At 40.4% G+C, this 23,024-nt stretch overlaps 1 protein-coding gene across 1 annotated transcript in view; it reads left to right on the forward strand.

The window, feature by feature from the left end:
- Nucleotides 1-23,024, forward strand: part of plcl5 (phospholipase C like 5) — a 61,504-nt gene that overhangs the window by 17,474 nt on the left and 21,006 nt on the right. The gene's annotated exons all lie outside the window — the stretch shown is intronic.

The raw sequence follows: 23,024 nt of genomic DNA on the forward strand, positions 1-23,024 counted from the left end.
AGGAAAACAAACACGCATACTCATGGCAATGCATTGAGACTGGCAAAATTAGCGAGTTCATTTTCATTTATTGTGTGATTAATTCATTAATTAATTAATTATCGTCCCAGGCCTAGTGCCCACAAGACAATTTTTTTCTGAACGAGAAAATCTTTTCACGTTTTAATGCCGCGAGATCTTATGACACGAGATCTTGTGACACCCCTCCCAGCTGAGGTAACCGCACAAAATGCACGCCAAGTTTTTTTAATTTTATTTTTGGTCTGGACCAGCGTAAGGAAACCACAAGGGTGAACGCAGCCTAAAATGTTCCTTTGGTTGAATTAAAGGCGAGATTACTCTACAGCGTCATGGCGCCCCTGTAAGCCATGCCGTCTGGCCGGCATAGTGACTACGTTCTAGCATAATGAAGCCTTAATAGTTGCAGAACTGCCGTACCTCCTTTCAACCCTGTCAGAACCTCCCCACAATCCTTCCCTGTTTGTGCTGCTATCATTTAATGAACCTGTTGGCGTTACACACACATGTATTTGCATCCGTGTCTGCTCATAATCTTGCCCTGTTATCAGTGGCGTCCAGCTTTATGAATAAACTTAATCGTGTCTTCCCTGAAGAAAGGTCAGCGCTGATGAATTTCAATTAGCTTCCTGCCTGGAAATGACAGCCGCTTGTAATCTGGGTCTGCGTTTTGATTGACACTTTTGCTCGTAGCATTTGGGTAAAAAAAAAACACCAAAAATTATCATGGAGATGTTTGCTTGGGAGGCTAAAATCAATTGAAGGGAGTGTTTTGATTAGTTTTGCTTGCATGTGCACAGTGTTGTCGTGCTTTGTTGCAGTGTTTGCACACTGATGACTATCTTAAAGGATTATGCTGCTGCTTCTGGTGGTTGGTGTTTTTATCTCCTATTAATCAGATTAGTTAGGCCTGGCATTTGCATTATGTTGATGCCCTCTGTCAAGTTTAGGTCATGACGAGGGTCACGGTGTTGCAATGTGTCGTGAAGGCATGATCGCAGACAAACTTGAAGTGCAAGTGATCGTGAAATGAACCTGACTTTCCTGCGAAAAGAAGATGGGTTACGCTGCTTTAGTGAATTATGCCTCCCCTTGCCAAAATAAATGTGAAACACAAAAACAACAGAAAACACCACAGCTCACTTGATCCTTTCAGAAGGAAGCTTAAAACTTCTCTTCACATCAGTTTATCTTCGAAATTTGTTCTCTTTTTTCTCATGTTTGTATTTAGACCTAAAAATAGGTTTGACATTTACATTTTCTAATTAAAAAAAAAAAGTGTGGATATAAAATATTTGTATTAATCAAGAAGGAAGACATGTCTTCTCCTTCAATAGTAATGCACATTACTGCCACCTGTAGGGCTAGACTGGAACAGCATCATCTTATTTTTTTCTGTTTCTTTTGTACAGTAAAAAAGTAGCTTCTAAAGAGGGAGCATTGTTTCCCCTACGACACCTCCCACCCTCTAGGCAGTAAAAATGTAAAATTTCGAGTTACGAATGAGTTCTGTTCCTACACTGTGGTGTAAGTCGAGTTTTATTATGTCGGAAATTAACCCTAAATTAACTCTTAATATACTCATACTGTACACAGACATATAAAAAACAGTTATAACAAGATTTAATACAACAATTAAATGAAACTGTAATAAAAAGAGAACAACTTCTTACTTTTATCCATGTGATTGTCCTACCTACCTTCTTAAATACTGTCCCAAGCTAGTCTGGGTGGACCTCCTCTTCTCCTCCCAGATCTCCTCAGAGCAGCGCACAGAATCCATGACCCCTGTAGCATCCTTTAACATTCAATAATCTTTATCCTTAATGATGGTTGCGACAGTCGAACAGTTGGGAGCGAAAGAATGGACAAGTCTCCTCTCTCTGAGCTTTTCCTGATGTTCATCTCCACTTCTGTGGTGATGGCTTTCCTTTTCTTTGGCACACTGCCACATGGGAGACATAATGAAGTGTACAAAAGTTAACTAAAAAGCGATGTTATTGTTCCTGAGTGTGGCTGAGTAGATGCACACTGTATTCATCTGTATTCTTGTGCCGCTCGCCACGCATATTCTTTCACCAGCGCATGCTGTAACTTGTGTTTACATACCAAAATTAAGGTTTAATTAATTTATGGGATCACGTTCGTAACCGCAAATAGTCGTAACACCGAATGCTGTAAACCGAGGGCCACCTGTACAGCAGCATAGTACAACAGAAAAGAAGTCATTGTTAGTATACATTTCAGATTCAACAGCTGTGCTACTAAATAACCTTTTTTAATTGATCTTATTTACACGATTGCATGTCATTTTTTCTACGTAAGGTTGTGTATTTACTCTTGTCCACTCTTGGCTATGACATAATGCATCATTACATTAGCGAGCGTTTTGACTTTTTGGATTATTTTGGAGTTATTCTATTTATTTCTTTTATAAACTGTGGCAGTTGGCATATATGACTGGCGAGGAGCAACTATGTACAGCAGAGGTGTCCAAACTTTTTCCACCAAGGGCAGCATACAGAAAAATGGAAGGACATGAAGTTAAGTCACCATTATTTGGCTTTGCTTGTTTATTCTTCTAAAAACTCTGACATGATGCTGTGACACATTACTGAATAAACTGCCCGGCCTTGGCGTCTGTCACTTTTGTACATTAATGGATTTTTTTCCCCCCACTTCTTCCTGGCACAGTGTTCCCACAGTGAGGTTGTGCAATAGTGCAGAAACATTGATTTGTATTTATTTATTTATTTTCTGACTTGTTTACACTGAACCTAACAACCCTGGCATGATGCCGCCACAGCAGCTCATGATTTGTGTAACTTGCAGGCGTTCTCTACATCAGCACCTTCAGAAGGAGGTCCGGTGTTGTGGTTGCTACTTTATCGCAGACATCGATTCTTTACTGTGATGATCTCCATCCGACTGTAATCATCGTATTACACATCCCACGGTGAACAAGCTGCGTAAAGAATACAGTGGGATTCTTGCTCTTGAGGATACAAAAGAAACCAGAGCATTTGGAGACCTCTGCCAAGGCTGATGCACTTGTTATCTGTGAAATGAATGCTGATAATCTGATGACACTTGACAAACTGAAAGATTAAATTTTTCAAAAAGCAGACATTTAAAAGTACCATAAAAGTTTCAGCAGTTTTATCAATGCCTTGCTGCAGTATCCCTCCTGCACGTTAAGCTGCACATTAAGCCTATATAGTGGATCGGGTATCGTATTTGTCCTTAATGACTGTAGTGAATCAGCCGGCCAAATGCAGCATGTCTCACCGTAATAAATCTTCTGTAGACGCTCCTAAACAAACACGGTTCCCACTTACATGGCCGAGTGATGGAGGAGCTTCGGAAGAAGGCCAAATGCAGTCCCTCTTGGGAATTGTGAGAATGCTGAGACTAGATGTCACCAACTTGAAATGATTTGAGGAATATACATTGCAGAATGCCATAGCAAGACCATGCAAATATGGTCTAAATCAGTGGTTCTCAACTGGTTTTACTGCGGTACCCAGCATCACCCCTCAAAGCAGCGACTCAAATTACAGATTTTTTTTCAATTCAAACTTCTCAAATATCTTACATAGGGACTGTGTACACAACGTGAGCTGCAGCGGTGAGTCGCTTTCCACTCTAAGGCACGCTCTTCTCCAGCAGATATCTGCAGACGTATGTTGGACGGATGGCACGTTAAGTCTCCACTCAATGACAAAGTCGCCCAGAAACATGACATGCATTCCATGGTGGCGCAGGAAGCAAATAGCACAGACAAGAATGAGAGGTGCATTCGCGGACATCGTATCATCCATCCATTTTCTGTGCCGCTTATCCCAATTACGTTTGCGGGCATATGCTGGGGCCTATCCCAGCTGACTTTGGGCGAGAGGAGGGGTACACCCTGGGCTGGTTGCCAGCCAATACAGACAAACAACCATTCATACTCCCATTCATACCTATGGACAATTTAAAGTCGCCAGTTATGCTGATAGGTATGTTTTTGGAATGTGGGAGGAAACCGGAGTACCCGGAGAAAACCCACACACGGAGAGAACATGCAAACTCCACAAAGAGATACCCAACGGAGATTCTTCCCTATCTCCTGACTGTGTGGCCAACATGCTAACCACTCAGCCACCATGCGGCCCATCAGATCACTAGATTATTTTATTTTTATATTTTATTTTTGCCCAGGCATAGACCCCGCGACCCACTGAAAACAGCGCTGCGACACACTTTTTGGGTCCCGACCAACCAGTTGAGAATCACTAGTCTAAATGATGGTTGGTAGCCACGACATTGCTTTTTTTGTCCAGATAACATTTTTCAAAGTGATTACTGTTGTTTCACTGGAAACTGCGAAAACCAGGGTGCATTGAATGCATCTGTCTGAATGGGACGCAGTATCAAAAACAAGAGCAATGGTGAACGAAGGTTAGCCCTGTGACAATAATCAATAATTAATCGCACGATAAATTAAAATTAACTCTAATTTTGCTGGCTTCAATATATTGCGGTGTGGTTGTGTGTGTGTATTTATTTATTTTTTTTCCTGTCTCATTTTTGCCTCCAAACAGTAGGAAGAGGATTCACTCTGTCCAAATCAAATCAGGCTGCGTTTGTTCCGTGTTCCATAGCGGAATGAACTGAGTGAGCCCTCTTGTCAGTCATCCAGTGTCTTTGTCACTGTAGGGAAGGCAGGACTGCTTGCATACAAACACAGAATGCAACAATAGCTTGTGAGGAGCAACGCAAGCTAATGTAGTGGGAATTAGGAGGCAAAAAGATTACAAAGCCAAAATGTCACAACCCCAGTGTGGGAATAGTTCAGCTTCAAACCGAATGAGCAAGATAAGCCCATCAACACGGACTAGCCAGTATGCTGAATTTGTTCGAAAGTGGTGGCAACAAAAAAGGCAACATAATAAATGTGGCCACCTAAAACACAACCACCCAGTTTTCCCAACTGGGGGGAAAAAAATGCACATCGTAGTTTACTGCATTGCAAAAAAAATGCTTCTTTTTAATACAGTTGAAAAGCGTTTCGAGAATTGCTGCAAACATTTGACAGACCGTACGAATTGTCTGTGAGAAAATGCATTTCAACAAACAGCAATTCAAGAATTTGGCAGCGTGAAAGATGACATATTAAAGGAAATATTATTATTATATATTATCTTTACATTAGTGGTCTGAAAATAACGTTGACAATATTAACATTTATCTGCAATAACTTGTGGGACAATTTATCGTCCAGCAAAATGTGGTATCGTCACCGGCCTAACGAAGGTCTCCTGTATTTACTGATGTGTTCAGATTAAAGGCACAGGCAACAGGCTAAGCATGTGCGTTTGTTTGTGTCATTCCTTGCCGTGTATTCGCAAGTGATTTTGGGCATTTGGAATAGAGCACGTGTCACCATATAATATTCCTTATTGTAACTTTGTTAAGCAAAAAGAAATATCACTAGGAAAGACAGTGGGGGGGTTGAGAGAAGATGAGCAGATGGATGAAGATAGGACGACATGTCACCATCCGGTGGACCAGCCGCATGCTGCCCCAGATCACTTCAGTAGAAATGTTTTGTCATTTCATCAACAAAATGTCATCCATTGCGAGAGTATTGATTTTTATACTCTATGTGGAGCATACACTGTCAGTCTTTCTGTGCTGCATGCAGACCTTCACTGAGCAAAATGTGCCACAGAATTATGAAGTTGTTGAAATGTTGTGCTAGGCTGTGTCCACCAAACAACCGCCTTGAATCTCAATGCCCTTATAACGCCCACATGATATCCTGCACTGTGTTGGGCCGCAAGTTTATTGTTGGAGGACACAGAGTTCCACAATTCTGCACACTGGCTTCTCTTCACTCCTTAGTTAAGCAAATTCCAAACAAATATCTTCCTTGTCCTTGGAGATACGATGAATGAGTCATCATTTGGAGAAGAGTTTGTGTGTGGAATACAAAGTCCAGATCAACTCTAACGTGGGAGGTATGGAAGTATGGACTGAAATGTTGTCCAGGGAATTTCCAGTAAATAATGTTGATGAATCTGAGTCTAATCTAAAGCACTCAAAGGTAAAGTGTTACAACGCCTTAAAGAAATGTATGGAATGTTCCCAGAGTGTGTTTCCTTCTGTGTTATCAAGTAGATCTTAATGGGTTCCTGGACTCGAGAGGTGCACAGCTTAATGCTAATCATGTTAATTTTGCATTGCATACTATAATAATATAGAGCCAAACAGTCAGCGCTTTATAATCTTCTGCTTTGTATTATTAGCAGTAAAGAAAAACTATGGTATTGACAAAAAATTAAATGAACAAAATATGTTAAAAAAAGGCTCTATTGAAAAAAAAATCACGGTATTAATGATGGTCTGACCAGAAATTAATGCCACTTAGGTTTAAAAAAAAAAAAAAAAATCCAAACACAGTTGCATTGGCTCAAAAGGCAGGTCAGCCCAATCTGCCAGATGGCCCGGTTCAGCCTTGACCACAGGACCTCGGAACACGCACTAGGTGACACGAATACTTACAGGAAAGACTCTCTAATTAGCCCCTCAAGGCTCTCTGTTCATGTTGCAGTGTGGTCTCTTTAAGATTATGCAGTGTGTTTCTGGGAGATTTGTTTTCCCTTGTAAATTCCAAAGTCGCCAGGACAATAAAATTCTGGAAATTGTTATTCTTTGCTAGTCCTCAAAGCCTACAGTGGGTACTTATGCCCTCACAAATATGTCCGCTAAGAGACTCTACACGGTTTGTTCCTATTGTCGACCAGGTACATGGGTAGCTGGAGTTCTACCTCGTTTATGTAAGATTTTACTCATTTATTTACCATAAATGAGGCTAGTAATTGCAGTTTCAGGAGAAATTACATGTAAATGTTGAAAGATGCTAATCCTGAGTTGGAATGCCAAATAAATAAATACATAAATTGAGGACTATAATGCTTGTTAATATCTGGTGGAACCAAACATTTTCTGGGCAAATCTTTAATTCCATTGTCCCCAAGTCCCCAAATTGGATAACACCCAGTCTCCCTTGATCAACCTTAACAGGTTTTACAACAGTGTGTAAGTACAGTATGCCCCCCAGTGACTTCCGAGCAATTTAATTGGACAATTAGTAAGGACTTTGATCATTGCCGTGTCCTCTTGTCAAAGAAGTTGACTATTTTGTAACGGCTTTGAGTATAGATGAGCATAATAATCTGTTAGTCGATTAAGATTTCCCAAGACTTGTCTAAATTTCAATACAATTGTCAAGAAAATTAAGTAACGGATTCAAAAAGAGGCCCTGCTATCAAGCCAAACTATTTCAGGATTTGTATCTTTTTGTTGTAGAGTAGAAGTTTCAAAGTGTGAGGTGGGCCTCCCTTTAGAAAAATAAAGAAAACAACTTTTTTTAAACCCGCTCAGCTAACTTCAGTCACGCTCTAGGGCAAAATGACTCAATGTTTAGTTCCTGCAGTGAGAGAGTAAACAGAGTCTGGGGTGAGCAGAAAACGCCACTAAATGTGCTCCAGGAAATCAGTTTTTCAGGGAGTTTTGTTTTCTCAGACTTTGGAAACCTCTGTTGTAGAAACTTTAGTGGAAACGTTTGACTTTTAGCATTCACACAATAATTCATTTTATGTCAGCTTTCATGGCTCCCAGGCATAATCGTTTAACATTTACTTAAAGCGCTACGTCTGAGCAAGAGAACAAGGTCCTTCCTCGGACTGACATGCTGGCCTTGGCATTTTACTACTATCTGGGTCAGCTGCTAGCATGGCATGGATGTCAGTGTGTCTTTCTCGACATCTCCCTTTCCTGCTGTTCAAGTCTCTCTGAGGGACTCCCCCTCTTCCGAGCAGAGAAGGGAGGCCAGGCCTAAAAATAGGAAGCATTGTTCTTCCTGTTCTTTTTTTTTTTTTTTTTTGTACACCAAACAGCCCTTCTTCTCTTATTTTCGATGATACCCTGCCGTTGCTCCGCACTTTTCCCCTCCCTCTGCAAATCCGTCTTGTGTGTCAATCCAGGGCCTGAAATTTGTTCTACGTTGTCCCGAAACGCACCAAGTCACCTTGAACCATGTCGAAGCACTTTGCACTCGTGTCCTCTGCCCTCTCCTTCAGTGTGCATTTACACAAATACCCACTAGCGCTTCCTCTCATGTCCTACATTTCTGTCCACCCCTGGGAAGGGGGGAAAAAAAGAAATAACTCACCTCAGCAGTAATTCAACCCAGTCCTCCACTACACTATTTCACTCAGAGCAGCCATATGTGATTTGTATGATGGATTTTCATCTATATTGTATTTGCTAGTCTTGTCATATCTCCATTCAATCACCAAGCTAAGGTTGTCATTATTGAAATGTACATCAGGTCTCAGTGGATATATTGGAGTCTGTTGCTGCATACATTGTTTTTTTAACACGGTAGTCCCTCAATTATTGCGGTTAATTGGTTCCAGACCCAACCGTGATAAGTGAACTTCCACAAAGTATTATTCCTTATTTTAAACATGAAATATTTTTGTAGTGAGAGCAAAGAAAAGTTTATGACCTTGTAAATAAATTTTTTAACATGATTAAAGCCCTCTAGACATAAAGTAACACTCCTATAGTCACATTTATATTATACTGTATATTATATTGTATGTGTATTACCCAATATAATAGACAAAATAAGAGTAAATAAGACATTTAAGACATAAATAAAACTCATGCTTGTGTGTGTTACTATAAATGTATTCCCCTCTGGGGAACTGACTGGCAGGTGGACAGGAAGTGACTTCGGCGGTTCAGAGTTTAGTCTTTGCTTGGCGTGGGTTATGGCTGCAACAGTAGCCAGTGTTTTTCATAGGGATTATAGGGATTCTAATTCAAGCCTGTAGTAAAAGCCTGTTGTCCCGGCGATCAAGTCTGAAGTTTGTGTCTTACCGAACATGACTGTACGCTGACAACTAGCGACCAGTGTAGAATACTACATATTCGGAGTACCTTTGAATACATGTTATATTTTTACTTTAGTTCATTTAGCAATTTTTATGCTGGAAAATACTTAATGTAGGCAAAAATATGTAAAATATGCTTCAGTGTGAATATTTTTGTCTAATAATAGGCCACATTCAACCACTAAACAGTTTGTAAATACACAGGACTTGATGGAACTTGTCCTTTGTGCCAACAGATGGTAATCACATGAGGCGTGGATGTTGAGAATGCCGTGAGAACTTTATCTCAGCCATGGGAGGGATGTACATTTTGGAACACATCATCAGTAGTGCACCTTTTGAAGGTGTGGGTAGGTGTGGGTATTTCGGCCTTTCAACACTAGACACCCTCATCAAAGGCGGCAAACTACAGGGTGATCAAGCCTGAGCCTGTTTCCCATTCCCAATCATGAGTAGAGTAGTGCCTGGAAGGTGCATGAGCTCTATGATGTTGACCACCTTTAGTGAACGGGACCATAGCATCAGGTCTGGTCTGATGGTGGTGGGGGAAAAATTTGTTGCTTGCCAATATCAACTAGCATTTTCCAATCCCGGGCCATGGCTAGCTGTGCAGCTTCTGGTTTGGTAGGGGGGTGGTTAGGCTGTTTCTGTCTCTCTCGAATGAATGTTGGCACAGAGATGGAATTGCTGATTTATTCATTCATATATTTTTTTTAAACTGTGATCGTGTGAAGTCGTGAAATTCGAACCGCAACAGTGAGAGATGACTGTATTTTGTATTTTTTGCATGTAGGTATCATGCTTGCAGTCCACTCAAATCCAATTCCATCCAAAAAAATTCCATCACCACTTTTTTTTTTTTTTACAAAGATAATAGTGTTCACTTTTCATTGACAGTGTTAGAGATACTGTATGTTTATTTTTAGTGTTATACACCTATGCTGCCTCATACTCTGCTTTTTATTATAGTCCACAAGGCCTAACAGCTAGTACATATATCAGAATGAGTCTATGTTGATGATCTTTCTCCCACTGCCACTAGAAGGTTTTGCCAGTCGGTTTGCCAGCCTCTTGACGAGACAGAAGGCACTCGGCCAAGGATCAGGCTCACGGGGTATTTATAGATTTGAGTGGGCATTGCGGACGGAGGCGTGGAATGTGTCCGCGAGAGGAAAAAAGCATCATTGATCAAAGACACAGAGTGTGTATATTGGAGATTTCTGGACTGAGGGGCAAACAATAGCTGATGTACAGTACCGAAAGCCCCCCTCGTGATCAGGTCTGCTTCTCTGCCCACACTGAGTCCTGGGCACCTACACAGGTGAGCGGTCGCCACTGAACACCTGCCAGTTCTAGCCTCCTTCCCCTCTCGGCAGCCTTTGAATGGCTGCTCCTCTTTGGATGTTTAAAAATACACTCATGGTGGTAGGCGTTTGGAGAGTGAATGCACTCCACATGGAGCCGTGCCATCGTATTATATGTGGGCTTTACAGAGAAGCTAAAGGTGGGCTCGTCAACACATAAAAAAAGAGACGTAAATCAGAGCTCAACCATGGAATCGGCTCATCACCTAATGTCATATCTACTATATCAGTGTTTCTTGCTTAGCTTCATAGAAAAACATATTTACGGTGGTGTTACTGTTGAAAGGAACTGAAAATGAGCTGTGGTTTAGTGTCCTGCGGTTTGTTTGTTATCCAAGGATGCGGGCACTTGGTTAATTGAAACAAAGTGATAACAATCGGACAGTCTTTGCTTGTCCTTGAAGAAGAAGTTGTGTGAAGGACAGGGTTCTGATAGAGCTGCATCTCTCTTATAAAACAGGTTTGCATTGGTTGTACACTCCTTGAACAGGAAATACAAGAGAACACTGAACTGCGGTATGTTAAAACAGTCTTACAAGGATTTAATCAGACATGATGAAAATCTGCAGTAATGTTGACTATTAGGACCGGTTCACACAATGTTTTGTACTTGTTTTCAGTTGTCATTTTAAAACTGTTTGAAAACAATCTTTGATGTTTGATGTAATGCGCATTCCAAGCAAGTAGTTGCCGATGTGATTTTGTGATGTGAACGTAAGCATGAACAATATTGTCCTCAAACCTATTCTGAAACCTATCTCAGTTACTTTGGGCGAGATGCGGGGTACACCTTGGACTGGTTGCCAGCCAGTCACAGTGTAATAAATATAAAAATGGAAATAATCCACAAAGTCAGGGAAATTGCAGTAATACAGCAGTATAGAAGTGAGCACTAGCTGTACTCTGGTGTTTCTATGGTCTACCCACCCTGGAATGTGCAGTTGCCTACAACTTTAATAATAATGATATTTATAACTAATAATAATGATAATGATAATACTAATAATGATGATAATGGATTACATTTACGACCAGTCCAGGGTGTACCCCGCCTCTCACTCGAAGTCAGCTGGGATAGGCTCCAGCATAGCCCCGCAACCCTAGTGAGGATAAGCAGCATAGAAGATGGATGGATGGATGGATGGATAGATTAGATTTATTAAGCGCCTTTTTCCAGAGACCCAAAGTGCTTTACACTGAAACCCATTATTCATTCCCTCCACAATCACACACCAGTGGCGGTGAGCTACAGTACATCTGTGTGACGGAAATGGAAACGTGACTGCCAATTCACGTCAATGACTTCTCCAACAACCACCAAACTTTCACATTTATATACCAGTGTGGGCGGCACTGGAGGCAAGGTTGGTGACGTGTCTGGCCCAAGGACATGATAGAAGTATCTGGGATGAAGGAAGCTCGGTTTCAACTGCCAAGCCGTCAGTTACTGGATGACTCCCTCTCCCTCCTGAGCCGCTCCTGTGCATGCCAGTTTTCTTTCCTGGGAACGGAGGCACCAGTGTTGTCAAATCTTTCCACTTTGGACCCCATTTTGTTCTGTTTTCTGGCACCAAAATGCCCTTCTCCTGTAGACAAACAGCTAAAATGCACCATTTTTGTGTGAAAACGGGACCTTGGTGCACCATATTGAGTCTGATGGACACAAGGGACTAAAATGGCTATCAAAGGCAGGTTGCGGTGTGTGTGTGTGTGTGTGTGTGTGTGTGTGTGTGTGTGTGTGTGTGTGTGTGTGTGTGTGTTGGAACAGCATCATATCAGTGAACCACCTTTTTCTGAGAGTAGAAATGGGGGGGAAAGCCAAAGTGAATTGTAAAGAAGCATGTAGGAGTGGAGAGATGTGTACTGGAGGTATCCTGTACTGCAGCTACAGGCGGAGGTGGTGTGGTTGCTGCGTGGAGGCGGTGGATGCTTCTCTCTTGGCTGCAATGCAGACTGTAGTCAAGGTTATGCTCATGTGGCCGCATTGAGTAACGCAAGAACTGAGCTCTGTCAGATAGATGACAATTGATGGAGGCTGTTAGTTGCATGTTCAGGCTTGTATAAACCCCACCGAAACATTTAACTTCATTTGAACCGCACAGATAACATCTATTAGTTAACTCCATTTCTGTAATCTAATGGCAGCTTGTCATTTATTGGAGCAGTGTGTCTCAGGTGGAGGCAGGGTGACATTTGTTGTTCATCAGGATGAAATTCCTGTGGATGGTAGTGACAAAACATGTCCCGGCAACGCTGAGTACTGCAGGCAGTATGTGGTCAGTACGAGTGGAAGCTGATCCGAGAATGATCGTGGTGTTGCATTCAGGGGCCATAGTTCTCGCTTTGTTGTGAACTGCAGTCTTTTTTTTTCACTCAGTAGTATGTGTTGGTCTTTGCTTTGAAGTAGTGTTGCGTGTATTTGCGTAAGATACAGTCCAAAGATTCTCTAAACAAGTACACATTATTGCCATTGTTTTATGGGGCAAAAACACAGGCTGTGGATCCTTAGGCTAAAGCACTTCAAATTCCAATCAAGCTAAAAAACATTATTATGAGCCTTTAAACACGGCCAAGTGGTCTAGTAACAGTCAATCCAGCAGATGAAAATATTGAGGAGAGGCTAACTTCATCTTCAAACCTCACTCCATTCACTTTCCACCTGTCTCTGTTGTAGGTCTGTACATATAATATATTTAATTTAGTTTTAAATGGTTTCCAAACCAACCTTTATACCAACCTTTTATACCTGTTCTCCATGGAAGCCCATTCAGGCGGAAAACAGAATTAATTGTGTCGCTACCAAGTAGTGAAAGTCCATTATGTCAAGAAGTCGCGACTATACTGTACATATTCATCATGCCAAACTCTGAAGAATTTAACTGTCTTACTCCACTTGTGTTTTGTTCAAGGCTATGTTAGTGGATTGAGTGAAGTGTTGCATCTTTTCCTTCAGCTTATGGAACATACGACACAACCAGCGGGAATCTGACCCTCACTGAACAAAAGCATCAATCTTGTCTGCTTAGAAAATGAGAACCACGGAACAAGACAAGGGGTGGGGAGTGGGAGCAACTCAAAATCTCAAAAGATTTGAGTGACGGCAAAAAGATGAAGTGGGAGACTAAACAATAAAGTGAAAGGATATGCAAATGAAAGGGGTAAAAAAAAAAAATCACGAGGACAAGACTCCATGTGTCAGCTCTTATCCTTGCCTTTTCATGTGCCATCTTTGGGCAAACAACGCGCTCCCAAACATCTCTGGCAAACATTCAGTGCCTGTGCCTGTGAAAAGCATAGGGGAATTAGGAAAACACTGTGATAATGACTGCACTGAGAGGAGAAAACACTGTTAGACCACTAGGGAGTATTAAACATTGAGCGGAAGCGAGCCTCCAGTAGTGAGTGGGTTGGTACTTAGCCACTGGCTTTATCATATATGCTATTTTGTTTACGTTAATACTCAACGTGAAATTACGGAAGCCTTTGGATATGAAAAATGCTGCTGAAAAATGTATCAAAATATGACAAAATGGGTTTTGCATGCAATGTGAAAAGGTCTATAGATGCCTGAAGATTTAAGATTCATGCATCATGAAATTGAGGGAAAAATGCAGCGTCTTGTGGGAAGCGGGCTAAAAATTGCAGGGTTCGCTCCATCTCAAAAGTACAGTACAAGGGGTTACTGTTCAGGACCACCAGCAAATGGCGAAAATGTGTGAGTAACTGACACAGTACACCCATAAAAATGTCTATTTTTTACACATGGCTAACTCTTTCTTCCCTTCCAAACCCTGGCTTGAGGTTGGCTTTCTCCTCTGATTTTGGATCAACATTTGCAATAAAAGTGACTGTTGTACTTATTACATTAGATTCCGCTCCATCACCCTCCCTGTATCTTTTCAATATGCACACACATGGGTAATCACTGTTGATGAATGATAATGTAAGATGATGCATGAACAGATAGAATTGGAGTCACGGTGTAGACGTTATATATAGCTATTAGAAGTTTTGCGGCTCAGTTTTGCGTCTTACAGCAGCTATGGTGCGTTCAAGGACTGCCGAACGAGGTGTGAAATCTCAATGCTTCATGAAAAAACATCAGTGAAGCATAAAGACATAAACATGTACAAATTCTGGCCTTTCTTAACAGTGGTACATGTATGCTGTACTTTTGACGTGTATTATCAAGTATTCATAAATTATTATCGACTTAGGGTGAATGAAATGTGTTTTCTGCTGAAAAAAGTCCCTATTTTCGGACAAAAAAAAGTTAAATAAACAAATAATGGTTCGACTAATGATGTTTCGACTATGGTGCGTTCAAGGACCGCTCAATATAAGTGTGAAATCTCAATGCTTGACGAAAAAACATTATCAATGAAGCATACACTCATAAATATGTAAAAATTCTGGGCTTTTTTAACAGTGTTACATGTATGCTGTACATTTGACCTGTAGTTATAAATTATCGACTTAGGGTGAATGAAATGTGTTTTGTGCAGAAGAAAATCCCTATTTTCTGAGAATTTTTTTTTTTGACCAATAATGTTTTGACTATGGGTCATTCAAGGACCACCGAACAAAGTGTGAAATCTTAATGGTTGATGAAAAAACATTACCAGTGAAGCATAAACACATAAGCATGTACACACACACATATACATACATACATACATACATATGTGAATGTTGAATCAGGAATATGCATGGGTCTACAGTAATCCTACAAAGAAACTAACAAACTATGTGCTTAAAAAACCCCCATAAAAGTTAATTGGTAATTATCTTGATCTAATTTGTAATTCTCCAATCATATAATGATGGCGCTTTAGGCTAAAGGCCTTAAAAAAACATCCATCCATTTTCTATGTCGCTTATCCTCATTAGGGTCGCGGTGGTATGCTGGAACCTATCCCCTTCGGGCAAGAGGCGGGGTACACCCTGGACTGGTCGCCAGCCAATTCCAGCACAGTCTTAAAAAACACAATAACAAAAAAAGGCCAGATTCTTGTTGAGAAACATGAGCATGAGTAGTCTGGTGACAACGTTTTTACGAAAACGCAGAGATGATAACTTTACCTGCCCAGGAAACCTCACTCATATACTTTAATGCAAACAAACAAGCTTCAATCTCCTTCACTGTTCCTCACGTAGCTTCAGAAAGTTCTGGTCTGGAGAGTGTCTGTTTTGGGACAAGGAGACACATTAATTAAGTGGGCGCTCAGAACAGAGAGGAGGCAAATAAGCGACCTTCCAACATCCTCTGCTGTGAGACAATAATCATCACACGGGGGGATTGTGAGGCAACTCAGGGACAAACACGGTCTTCCCTGCTTTTCTCAACAAAGAGACAGACAGCAGGATGATAGGACATCAAGTCAACCTTGAGCGCATCCTAAAATGGACAGCGTTTGACCTTAAAAAAGAGGGGCATCTCTTCTTTGACCCTCAACGAACCTGCACAAGTACACTTGCTCACCTCCTATAGGTGCTGCAGGAAATAATTGGCCCCACCGGTGATGCAAGGTCATGGAAAAAAGTGAGCGTGCCGGCAAGGGACAACAAGTGACGTGTGACAGGGGAGGCCACAGGAGAGCCCAACGTGGCCGTGCATGCGCCACATTCAAATGCAGTCACAAACATCAGCGCCATGTGATTTATGGCCCCTGATTAAACAAAGTATTGTTACTGGCAATAATGAAGGTGAACAGACGCTTCCACGCTCACGCCGTGACTTTGCTAAGTAGCTAGGCCCGGGCTACAGCTCTTGTATGCTTGCTTGTGTGGTTTAGCAACTCAATAGCATTGACCTCCACGCTCTCTCAGGGCTGGTAATTAGTGAGATTGCTCGTTGTGTCTTTAGCTTTTTACACAGTGCTCAGGAGACTTTCCACTTAATAGCCATGCACACGTTGTGTTAACAGGCCAGCACAAGCTTCATGCATTCGAGGCAAAGGGACCTAGCATCGAATGACCTCCTGGATGGAAGTGTAAATCCATTTTATGCACGGAGTGGGCGGGTGTTGAGGCATGTCCACACACTGTAGTCACACTTTTTTTTTTTTTTTTTTTTTTTTTAACAGTCCATCCCAGACCTCTAGAGCTTGTTCACACATTAGCTTGCGCACTAAGAAGAGCTGCACAATGCGTCGCTGAGAGATTTTAAACGTCCGCCCACGCGACAGATTAGGCTGACAAATGGTGACAAGGCAGACTTCTTTTTTGCATACGCTGTCATACTTCTCTTACGACAGCATCTACCTTCTCTGTATGCAATGGGCAAGCTATATCTGCACATTAATAGCAATACACGCTCATTTTTCAGATTTTCAGTATGACAAACAACATCGCTCACCACAGAATAGCCTCGTCGTTTACACCCGTGGTCGCTGACCTCTTTGAGCCCCCAGACTGGCTTGTCAAATCTCTGACAGATCAGTGGGGAAAAAAATAGGTGTGAGAGAGCGTGCGTTCTATACTTTATAGTAGGGGTCTCAAACTCAATTTATCTGGGGGCCACTGGCAGTAGAGGCTGGGTTAGCCTGGGCCACATCAGGTTTTCCACAGGAAAGGAGTGAAAGGTTTTTAAAAAAAAACAACAAAAAAGAAACGGATCTGATCTTCTCAATTTTTATCATTAACAGTTCAGAACATGAACGGGTTCCTCAGAACATAGGCTTCTCTTGCCTACTTCTTGCTCTTACACAGAATTGCTCAGAGTGCGTCCATGTTCCCAGCATGCTTTGCGGCACTTCCCCCCATACTGGTAGTTGTTTTCCTTACTTGTTACATGTTGTCCTGTAATTTTAGTTGTGTTATAATACACCTAGCATTTACTTTTCCAAACTCAACAACAAAAACACAGCAGCAGTAGCAGCAGCTCCAATATGTAGCGTTACCCTTTTTGGTAGTGGTCTGAGGCATTGTGAGCGCGGCGCTAATGCACTGTGGGCGAGTGTGTGGTGAAGCTAGTCGCTAGCTGGCTAGTATCTAGCCAGTGTGGTATGGCAATGTGTCAATATGGCAGTAACGTAGTTCGATTGGCGTTAAAATTTTAATAATAATCATAATAATGTCGCTGTAGGTTGGTTAATATGCACGTCACATTATATGTAAATGGAGCGTTGTTGGCGCTTTTTGGAGTTTTTTTTCAGAAGGCTTCATAAGCAGAATAAGTGTTCCTAATTACGTGCTTTCTAAGCTGTGTCTTTTTACTGAGAATGGACAGAAAAGTCCATTCTCACATAAGGATTGTGGATGATGGGCAAAATTCCCCAAAAAGTTCAGTTTTCCTTTAAGAGGACGCATTCAAATTGTAATATGTAGTATTCTACACTGGTTACTAGCTGTCAGTAATGTTACTGTCCCAATAAAATCAACTGATTGTATTTTATTATGAAATAAAAGAAACCACATGATTTAAAACCACATTGTTACATACTTAAAAAAAATAAATAATGAAATAAAATTTTTAAGAATGTGTTTGAATGTTTTTTCCTGGTTGGGGAGCCCTGGTTTTCATGGCTCGGGACTGAGAAGGCTACTGTCATACAGCATAAAGATGCTTAGTTAGCGTCCAGTAGAATTAGCTTTGTGTTCTCTCTCCATCCTCGCAACACCAGGATTTCTTTTCTCAGTGTGATTGAATTAGCTTTATTGACGTTGAGGTTCCACAGCATGTCTAAAACATCTAAACAAATCAAGTTATTAAACTCATTAAAGCTGCTCTCTTTCTTAATCTCTCCCAGTCCTTTCTTCTCCCACCCCCTCGGTTGCAAATGAACAACGTTAGCATAGATCCACGCCACCTTCTCTTTATTCCTCTTTCAAAAGAGATGTCTTTGTCCTCACAGTTTTTTGGAGTAGAGTCGATTAGGGTTTGAATGATGTCTGCCTTGGGTTCTGTCACTCCTTGTAGTCATTGGTGACTCGGATTTGTCCGCTCTGACGTCCTGATGTGATTCGATGGCCCCACCGGGACCGTGGGTCTCTAGAGGGCTCCTCACCATCTGCACCCGTTTTCCAACCGCTGGCCGCTTGGCTCTGTTGCCATGTCTGTTGCTGATTTTACTTTCCTGAACCGAGGCAACCGATAAACAAGTGTGTGATGGTGAGGCGTGCATGTGCAATGTAAACAACAGGCGATATTAAAATCTGGTGTTTTTCTGCACCTTTTAAAGCGTCAGACACATCAAAGCACATTGTCAAATTAAGCCAGTTGGTAATGGTTCAATGAAACGATGCATTTTTGTTGGTCCTTATTCACATACTGTATGTACATGCAGGCTATTGACAGCTATTGACAGCAACACACTCCTCATTGATGCCCCTCTTTTTGTCGGGTTATACTTCCATTTTCTAGATTTTATGTTTTTTATAGCTCACTGTTGATCCTGTACCAAGGAAACTAGCACAGCGGTCTTCAAAGTGCGGCACAGTAAGCCTCCCCTCAGAGAACATAAAAAGGCTGGGGGCCGCTGCTACTCCCCAAAAAACTTTTCTGCTAACTCAAAACACAAAAATAAAAAATTCTTTTTTTTTCTCAAGCTGCTGCACTCGCATATTAAACCACAACAGTGAATAGAAACATTTTACATATGCGACTTTCAATTAAATTAAATGGAATTAAATCATTTAATGAAAATGATAATAAATTGCAGTAAATGACATGGGATCAGGGGTTTTCAGTGACCCTTACGTAGAGACCACCCTTACGCCCCCAAAATTATTTTCGGAAACATATTTTACCCCTGTTTAATCCGTATAGAAACTAAAAATGATTTCAATTCACCTTTGAAGTTAGCTTAGTATATTTGGAAAAATGTTTTTCTTGATTTTTCTCAAACTGCCGTGCCTCCCCAGGAGTGTTCCTCACTTTGAAAACCCCCGCACTAAATAGTATTAGTATGTATTGCAGGTGTTTTCAAAAATACAACTATTTGAATGAGCATTCTTTTAGTTGAAATTAAAAAGTTTTATTTTGAATGAAGTCAATTTAATTATGCATTCATGTGGGTGCTTGTTGCCAGAGATTTTGATGAAATTTTGAAAGTTCCGTCTGATCTCAATTTGATCAAGAGCCAGACCCGCCGTTCTAGTGCTGGTCCAAATTAAGATGTTTGTTGATCTTTGATGGAAATGTTTTGGCCGTCACAACACTGTAAACTTGTTTGTGGCATCTGTACGGTATTTGTTTTCCCAGGCTTTGCATCGAGGCCTCGCTTTTGTCGTCTGTCAGAGTATTGTGCATGTATGCGGACACTGATCTTATGATCCTTGTGCACATGTGGGCAAACACAGCATGCACACACACACATGATGTTGGCAAGTACGTCATCAAGAGAGTACCCGCTCTGCTTTGCTCTGTTTTTACTCCACATTACCCACGCTCCCTTGATGACGCCTCGATGTCGATGCACACAATAGATTCGGGAGCTGACTGATTACTTGCCATAGATGTCGGGCAAAGTGTATCGAATGGCAGCCGGCCAGGACTGGCACAAAGAACAGGCGGGCTATGCTGAGGTTTTGTGGGATGTGAAGGAAGTGGACCGTGGTAGTGCAAAAGAAGTCCGATGAGCAGTTGCTTAGGGGAAGTTTCAACCTCCTTGTGTTTAAAAAAAGTTGAGGTGTAACGTGCGCTCACAAGATATGATGTAAAATGGTGCTAGGGAATTACATGTTCTTCATGTCAGTAGGTATTTTGGGTGTAACGATATACCATGACCACATTTCAGTTCATACCTCAGTTTTAAGGTCACGGTTCGGCACAGCAAGGGAACAAAATGCAAATAATGAAGCCTGAAAAAATAGAAATAACGTTAATAGTTTAAGAAATGAAAATTCCTTATTGGCTAAAAGTTCAGCATTAACAGTTCCATCTTGCAGCCTTTTTCCCCATTTGTACTGAACAATGGCGGCAGACAGCTTTCACTTACCCACTTGTCTTTGTTCGTTTATGTATTTCACCGGGAAAGCCAAGTGTTCCCAAACAGGAGACTTTAATGACAGAAGAGGGTTTTTTAGCTCTAGCTTTTCCTCTGCACTATCACCAGCCGTGACTCCCTCTAGCCAAACAGGCTTCCTGTCCCTCATCTAATGTGTAGTGTGTGGGAACTCATTTACGCCTCTGTACTGTACCGAATGTTCCCTACCGTAAAATCTGAGTAGGTATGTCCATAGTAAGACATCATATGGTATGGGGAAACCATACATATGTTACACATGATCCCTGATCTGAATTAATGAAATATTCCAGTTGAAAGTCAATTACATATAATGTCATTCATTCAAGTTATACCATAATTACATAGGAGGTACAGTGGCAGTAGATATCACATGAATTATATGACATGTCTTTATTTATGCTTTGACTTTCTGGATTATTTTATAGATTTATTTCATAAAATCTGATGGTTATCATATATAACTGGCAAACTCTCATTACAGTCATTCTGCCATGATCAACAAAAGTGAGCTGTAAACCTCTTACACCAGCTCTATCAACAGTTTCATGCAAGACAACAAATGCCTATTTTAATACCTGCCGCTAAATTGTCACCTGGGATGTCCCAACCAGGACACAGACTATCATCCGTCTCCCCCATCTCCATATATTCAGCAACAGGAGATAGAGGACGTAGGACAAGGACGACATTAAAGAGCCATGATGATTTTTTTGCATTGCACCAAGCGTTGCTCATTAATCAGGATGATATACCGGGCCTCATCTACCCTGGAGTGTCAGGTGGAAGATGAATGCTTCAGAGGTGCTACATTGTGCCTATGGTAGAACTTGGCTCTATGGGGCGATCCATCAGATCAGTCCAGGCACCAGCTGTCAGGAAGAAGTTGTGTTGAGACATATAGTAATTGTACATAGTCCTCTTTAGCCTTATGACCCCTTATATAACTATAATCTAAACTATAATCTAAAAGATTATAGTTTTTAAATTGAAAAGGTTGCACATTAAACTATCGATTTATTTCCTTCAGTCCTGGCAGTATAGTGATATTTTGGTATTTTGCACATTGTCCAAGCCTTGCAAGAGTAAGGTGGATGTGATTTTCCTTAAGACAGGCTTGCAGTAAAACACCAGGCAGCTGCAATCTTGTTTTATTTCTATAAAGAGTAGTCCTTTTTGACGATGTATAGGACAGGCCTATTTAACTGGCGGCCCCTGAGTCAAATCAGACTTGCCCACATGTATTGTTTAAAACAGCAGAAAACATATATATGCATATAGAAGCTCTTTGACTAGCATTTTTGTAGTTGAGTTCTTAAAAACATCATGAACACCATATGGGTATTTACAGTCTCTGACTAACATTTTTGCAGTATATTAATAAAAACAGTAGTAGATTTCTAAACATGTGTACATATATTAATACTGTATATAATGTATATGATTTTTATATTTATAGTATATGTTTTGTATTTTATTTTTTAATATTATGTATATTGTGTATATTTTTTTTACGTTCTTTATATTTACATTGATTTTTGTAGTAGATTCTTAAAAACTGCATAGTGTTACTTAAATACAGGGGTGTCCAAACTTATTCCACAGAGGGCCGCATACAGAAAAATGAAAAGATGCAAGGCAACACATGTAGATATGCTAAGAAGTAAAGAGCATCTCAGCTTTATGATACAGGTGAAAAAGCCAATTACGAGTATGAACTTCAGTCTTTGCTCTTTTTTCCATTTTGTTTTTGTTTTTTTAATTTTCCAAATATTTCACCGTTCTTCTTTAATAACCTTTGAATGTTCTTCTTATAATATTATGACTTTATTCTCATAATATTTTCACTTTATTTCCATATTATAACTTTATCCTCAACCTAATTTTACAAAAACGACAACTTTATTTTGATTTGTTTGTTTGTCATAATGTTATGACTATTAAAAAAAAATCTTTAATATTTCATCTTTATGTCACAAAAAATTTTTTTTCGTCATACTATAACGATGTTATTCTTGTAAAATTACGGACTTTTCTTGTTTGATTACAACTTTCTTCTTTTAATATTTTGACTTTACTCTTGTAAAATTACTGCAGATTTTTCCATTTTTGTTGTGTGTGTGTGTTTTTTTTTTGTTTTCTTTTTAAATTCTATTTTTAGAATGTGCCGTGGGCCAATACAAAAATTTCAGCAAATGGCCCCCGGGCCGCACTTTGGACACCCCTGCTTCAATATATACTGTGTATATATATATATATATATATATATATATATATATATATATATATATATATATATATATATATACATACAGGATCTTTGACTCGTGTTTTTGCAGCAGATTCCTTAAAAAAAGCAAAGCACTACTGTCATGTTGAAAATCTTTGCCAAGCATTTTGGCAGTAGATCGTTAAAAACAACAAGAGTGCACCTGACGTACAGACGGTCTTTGGCATAGAGCTTCTTTGTCTACATTTGTGACTTCATTACTTCATGAATACCATTTAGTGAAGTAAAAGTTGAAGCTATGGCAGAGCTTGGTGGTGACATCATATACAAAATATACAGAAAAATAGTGAACGAAGAAGCCTGCCCTCCCTAGTCCATAATTCTGAAGACCCACAGAATAATTTAGTAAAATAAGCTTAGTATAGAAAGGATCTTATGAAGTCAGGTATAGGGACTTTTTAGGTCGAGGTTATGTATTTGTACTTTTCACTAT

The sequence above is a fragment of the Dunckerocampus dactyliophorus genome, chromosome 18 (genome assembly GCF_027744805.1).
Source record: "Dunckerocampus dactyliophorus isolate RoL2022-P2 chromosome 18, RoL_Ddac_1.1, whole genome shotgun sequence".
Taxonomy (NCBI): Eukaryota; Metazoa; Chordata; class Actinopteri; order Syngnathiformes; family Syngnathidae; genus Dunckerocampus; species Dunckerocampus dactyliophorus.